The following is a 6,741-nucleotide window of genomic DNA, read 5'->3' on the forward strand; positions in this document are numbered from 1 at the left end:
TCCGGTGACAAATGCTATGCTTAGCATTTTACATGCATCACCTAATTCAGCATTTATAATAATCTATTCTTTTTGTTTGAAACTTTCTATTGTGAATTAGGTGAAGTTTATAGAGCAGATTGTCAGATTTACATTCAATAATTGAGCTCATTCACGGTGCCATCACATATGCACTTCCTCCCGTTCTTCCCCGTTTCCATTCTCCCTGCTTCCCTAATGCAGAACTTTGTCCCGGGTAAGTGCTGCCCTTTGATCTTAAATGATTTTTCTAATGGGGGTGAGTTCAGTTTCACAAATAAAGGATGACTAAGGGTCATAATTGGGTTTTTTTTGTTTGGGGAAGGTGACCAGACCAGTGTCTGTCCAATCAGTCATTTTAGTCTCTTTTATGACTTTGAGATTTGTTCCACATTTTCTCCCTCTCTGTCCAGGACCTTACAAAATGCTCTTTCTCCGTGAAGTTGGTGGTGGTAGCTGGACACCATCTCGTTCTCCCACTTTGGGGGTTTTGGAGAATGATGTTTATGGGATCCATCAGTCCAGTAATTGTTTTGTATGTTTTATTACTACATGTTTTCATTCCTGTATGAGAAATTGTTGTTTACCTTAGTGTCACAAAGATTTTTAGGTGTCACTCAAATACTATAAAGTATATGAGCAGCTGTATTCATAGTTGTCCCCAATTTGGAAGCAACCAAGACACCCTTCATTGGATAAACACACTGCAATACAGCCATTCAATGAAGCACTTTTCAACAATTGAAAGTAATGAGCTCTCTAGCAGCAGCAACAACAATACATCCTAAAATGTGACTTTGCAGACTAATTAAACTTGATACGATTTTGGAAATCTTCAATAAGAAAACTTATGAGTATTATGACTTTTTCCCAAATGTGTAGGGTTATATGTAAGCAAAAAGGAGCCCTTAGAGTGTCATCAATTAATCATGTCTGAAGACTGATCATTGCTTTACTTGTGACAGCACTGCCACGCTCCTTGCCTACCTGGGTTGTTGAATCTAGTTCGTGAGGGAAAAAGAAATGAAATATCAAGTCATCAAAGACAGAAGAAATCTGAAATGTGTATTGGTGAGTGGCGGGAGCTATGCTGCAAAAGCTCTCTATTGCAGGATGGCCATCTAGAGAAGGCAAACCGTTCAAGAAAGTGAAACCATCAGTGGTTGCCAGGAGCTCAGGGGAGGACTGAAGAGTAAGGACGTGAAGCACTGGTCTGGGAAGTAAGGGGTTCTATGATCACAATAGGAGACATGTCATCAGGCTTTCCTTGTCGTGCTATTAGGTGGGTTTGAAAAACAATGTGGCATAAATCATTATCAACACCCACAATACTGTATAACACAGATTATGAACTCTGATTAAACTATTGATTTAATTGATAATCATGTAATAATACTGGTTTCATTAATAATAACAAACCTACCAGAGGAATGCAAGATATCAAATATTCAAGAAACAATTGCAGAGAGAAAGTTGTCCTTTCTGCACAACTTTTTATGTAACCTTGAAACTTCTGAAAAAGAGTCTATTCGAGTTTTTATAGTGTCCATTTTTATGTTTCGCTATGTCATCAACTTCAAATTAACTTTTTGCTACCGTGTGATAATGAGGCCAATGTCATTCTTGCATATGCATATCAAATCCACCCAGCACCATTGCTGAAGCATGAGGAGTATATTTCTCAGACGAATTGCCTTGATATCTTTGCCGCACATATTCGACCGTGAGTCAACAAGTACATACCTGAACACTTTCTTTGGTACCATTGATATCTTTCTTAATCGTTATATTGATAAATGTCTTCACTATTGTTCCTGGGAGGCAGAAAGGGATTCCACTCGAGGACCAACCTGAAGGTTGTCGATTGAAACCACCCAGCAGCACAGGAAGAAAAAGTCGGCTGACCTGCTTCTGCTACGATTGCAGTTAAGAAAAACCGATGAAGCACTAGTAGCAAATGCCGTTTCAATAGTAAGTTTTATGGTCAGATAACGTAAAGCTTAGATAGTTTTCAAAATTGTTTATGCAATATTCTGACTCCTTTACATTTTCACATACATTTTGGTATCAGTTTGTCAATGTTTATTTTAAAAAGCCTGTTGAGTTTATATTCAAACATGCAGCCATCTAAGTGAGGCATCAACTAATTCCACACAAAAGATGACAATAACAGAATCCAATATGATGGAAGGAAAAGAACCAGGGCTTACACTGTGAACAGCCAGTCGGTGTATGGCTATGGAGTACCAGGGCTTACACTGTGAGCAGCCAGTCGGTGTATGGCTATGGAGTACCAGGGCTTACACTGAACAGCCAGTCGGTGTATGGCTATGGAGTATCAGGGCTTACACTGTGAACAGCCAGTCGGTGTATGGCTATGGAGTACCAGGGCTTACACTGTGAGCAGCCAGTCGGTGTATGGCTATGGAGTATCAGGGCTTACACTGTGAACAGCCAGTCGGTATATGGCTATGGAGTATCAGGGCTTACACTGTGAACAGCCAGTCGGTGTATGGCTATGGAGTACCAGGGCTTACACCGTGAACAGCCAGTCGGTGTATGGCTATGGAGTATCAGGGCTTACACTGTGAACAGCCAGTCGGTGTATGGCTATGGAGTATCAGGGCTTACACTGTGAACAGCCAGTCGGTGTATGGCTATGGAGTATCAGGGCTTACACTGTGAGCAGCCAGTCGGTGTATGGCTATGGAGTACCAGGGCTTACACTGTGAGCAGCCAGTCGGTGTATGGCTATGGAGTACCAGGGCTTACACTGTGAACAGCCAGTCGGTGTATGGCTATGGAGTATCAGGGCTTACACTGTGAACAGCCAGTCGGTGTATGGCTATGGAGGGCGATGGGACTCCATCTGCGGAGTCTGTAGTCAGATCACATCTCTGGCGGGTCCCCTCTGGTCACAGGCAAGGGACTCAAACAGCTTTCCTCTCAAAAAGAGATTATTGTAAATGTGATGATGGTGGATCGAGCCATGTGTAATATGATCCTCAATCCATTAACCAACCTCTTGACCTGACCTGAATTTGCTCTAGGCTCATTTGTTCCCAAACAGGAATTTTTTTTGCCTGGCTTTTTAAATATTAGTGTTATTTTTTTTCTTTCTTACTCTTTTTGTATTTTTATCTTTATTATTATTTTCTTCTTGCTGTTTTGTTTTATATTGTTTCTATTGGGTTTCCCAGTTTGTGAAACACAGGAGGAATGAATGCATAGAGACAATAACTGATGAAATGGCTTGTCGGGGATGTGGAGGGGGTGGGAGGTTGGGGTGGGGAGGGTGAGGGGTTTGGGTAGCAAACTCAATGTGAGGGGGGAGACAGCACTAGAACTGACTGTGATGATCTATGTACAACTCTTTTCAAAAGTAATTTAACTATGGAAGTGTATGATATGTGAATACTATATCAATAAAACTGCTGGGGAAAAATAACTAAACTAGACCAACGGTTACCATGGGTGAAGAAGGAAGAGTTGTTGTTTGGGGGCATTGAGTTTATGTTAATGGTGCTAGAATAATTTGGAAAAGGAAATCAATAATGGTTGTACAATATGAAGAATATAATCAATGGCACTGAATTATACATGTAGATGTTGTGGAATTGGACAATGTGTATATTTTTGCCACAATTAGAATAAAAATTACATGGATAATAATGAGTATAACGAAGAAGAAAATGATCTAGAATTAAATGTGGCAATCATTGTAAAACTCTTCTTGATATGGTTGTATTATTGTATTGTAAGGTATGTAGATGACATGCTAATAACATTTTTAAAAACTAAAAAATAAAATAATGGCCTTATTAAAAAAAAAAAAAGAAAATGTAAGCAACCAATAATGTGGATAACAACAGCAACAAAATAATCATGTGGACAATTTCAAAAGGTCCAAGGAGATTAAGAAAGAATAAGAAGTCCATTCTATATGGCAATTGCAGGACACTGATTGTTGTCCACCAAAATAGGTCTGTCATTTGGCTAAAAGTCACATTGGAGGGAGCAGAAGTATGGCTGTAAGGAAGTAGAGTACAGATATTTTAAATTAATTCACAGAGATGTTGGGTGTCATTGAGTTGGCTCTGACTCATAGAAACTCCATGGACAACAGGAAGAAGCACTACCCAGGCCTGGGCCATCCTCATAAAGGTTGTCATGTCTGATCCCACTGTTGCAGCTCCTGTATCGATTCCTCTCATGGGGTGCCATCCTCCTTTTCATCGGCTCTGTCCTTTTCCCGAGCATGATGGCTATTTCCATTATGTCTCTCCTGATAACAGGCCCAAAGTACATGAGACAAAGTCTTGCCACCGTCCCTTCCAAGCAGCAGGACCCGCCAGTTTCATTTTGTTGTATGTAGGGTAGCTATGAGAATAACATCTGACAATGACGACCGAGGCATAACTTCCACGGTTAGGCTTACAAAGCAACTTGAATGAATTACTGTGTGTTCTGTGAAGTAGATGTCAAAAGTTCAAATATCTTCATGTGAATATCCAATTCATCTGACACAATTAGTTGAAGAGACTATTCTTTTTGTACTGAATTAGCTTGAAGTTTTTGTCAGAAATCAATTGCCTGTACATGTGTAAGTGTGTGTCTAGAGTCTGTTTAGTTCCATTGATCTTTCTTTCTCCTCGTGCCAATAACACACATGGTCGCTTACTGTGGCTTTATATTAAGTTTTAAAACCAGGGGATGTGCTTTAAACTTATTATTTTTCAGAATTTTCTTAGATTATCTAGAATTTTTATACTTTCATATACATTGTAAATTAACACTGTCTATTTTATGTAAAAATACCAGTAGGGTTTTGATTGGGATTGTGCTAAATGGATTTATCAATTTGGAGAGACTTGATACCTTCACAATATCGAATCTGCTAAATCAAGAATGTGGCATGCTACTCCATTTCTTTAGGTCTCTTTCTGTTTCCCTCTGTAAACTTTTGTAGTCTTCAACATGGCACTCTTACATACTTAGCACTTAATCCATTCTGGAATAATAGTTTGTTATTGAAAAGTATTTATATGAATATATTTATTTTAAATAGTTTCGGTTGTTGCTACTATTTAAAAGACAACTTATTTTTGTATATTGACTTTGTATCCTCAAGCTTGCTGAGTTATTAATGATGTTAATTTTTAATGTAGCTTTCTAGAACTTTCTTAACAAAAATAATTTTCTTCACAAACAGAAACAATTTCACTTTTTCCTTTCCAACCTGCACTCCATTTATTTCTAATTCATCCTTTAATATGTTGGTGGGACCTCCAGAACAAGACTAAATAGAAATGATGAGATCACACACACAGCTCATACTTCCCAATTCAGCGAGGAAAACTTCAAATCTCCATCATGAATTATGATGATAGCTAAAAGTCTTCCAGAGATGGCCTTTATCAGATTGAGGAAATTGTCTTCCTTCTCAAGTTTACTGAAAGTTCTATCATGATTAGGTACTTACTGTTTTTTAAGTCATAAGTTTTATTTTAAAAGATCAATTTCATTTTCCTTGTAATAACTTCAGCAGATATTTACGCACTTAGATTTCCTTTAACAGTTGAAGCATTAAACAATGACAGTCTTTATTCTCAATCTAAATAATGCCATGCTCATTATATTTCAAAAGGCTTTGCTTTCTCAGGGAGCAAAAAGAGCCGGCTATAAACCTTTGATACTTTCTACTTGCTAGTCTTGTACACGATTTTAATATCCAAATGTTACAGATACTTGTATAATTTCTATGATGGGCAGAAAGAACTCAGTAAGGGTGATGGTCACGTGGCTAGTCTGGAAAGTCAAGAGCTAGGATCTTTCGTCCATTGTTGAATCCATTCTACCATCTGGTTTCTATTATTCTTTAGATCCTCTGGCTGGTTACTAGGTAGCTGATGTACTATTTCTTACTTGTAGGATGCCACAGCTTCTTCATACGCAACTCTAACATTTTCACACTGAATATTATCTTGTAGTTTCTTCTCATTATAACTCCTTGTTCCAAGCCTTTGGTACAATACATTGCTATAAGCTCTCAAAAACTACATGGAGCCGCGTTCAGGGAGAAATCACAACCTTGGTAGTCCATAGTGACTCCACTTTCTTTTATTTTGGTTTTCTAGCTCATCAACTACTCTGTCTTCATCTAAAATGGGACAGCCATTCTCGACATCAAAGCCATCATACAGCTGCCCTTCTTTAGCTAAGTCACCTACAGTAATGTGTTTCAGTCCTGATCTTGAGGCAAGTTATTTACCTAGTGTGGTTTTTCCAGTCCCTGGTGTACTGGTGAGCAAGATGTGCAGTTGCAACATGGTCCTCACCGGGATGGCTCAGAGTTCCCACTCTCACCTCTCATTCATGACAGACCATGATTAGGTATTTCTATGCATTAATTAAAATTTCAGTCAACCCTTGAACAACATGGATTTGAATTGCACAGGTCTATGTAAATGTAGATTTTTTTTCAATAAATACACTGGAAAAAGTTTGGAGATTTGTGACAATTTGGGGGGAAATTCAGAGATAAATGAGGTAGTCTAGAAATATCAAACAAATTAAAAGGGTATCATGAATGCATAAAATATACATAGATACTAATCTCTTTTATACTTTACTACCAAAATATATTACAAAATGTTCAAATTCATCAAAATTCAGACAAATACTTCCAGATCATTTGTGGCTCCATTGACAGTCAAGAGAATT

At 38.2% G+C, this 6,741-nt stretch overlaps 1 pseudogene; it reads right to left on the bottom strand.

Moving 5' to 3' along the window:
- Nucleotides 1-5,834: 5,834 nt before the first annotated feature.
- On the bottom strand, nt 5,835-6,347 carry LOC142454389 (adenylate kinase isoenzyme 6 pseudogene; annotated as a pseudogene).
- Nucleotides 6,348-6,741: the final 394 nt, after the last annotated feature.

The sequence above is a fragment of the Tenrec ecaudatus genome, chromosome 8, assembly GCF_050624435.1.
Source record: "Tenrec ecaudatus isolate mTenEca1 chromosome 8, mTenEca1.hap1, whole genome shotgun sequence".
Lineage (NCBI taxonomy): Eukaryota > Metazoa > Chordata > Mammalia > Afrosoricida > Tenrecidae > Tenrec > Tenrec ecaudatus.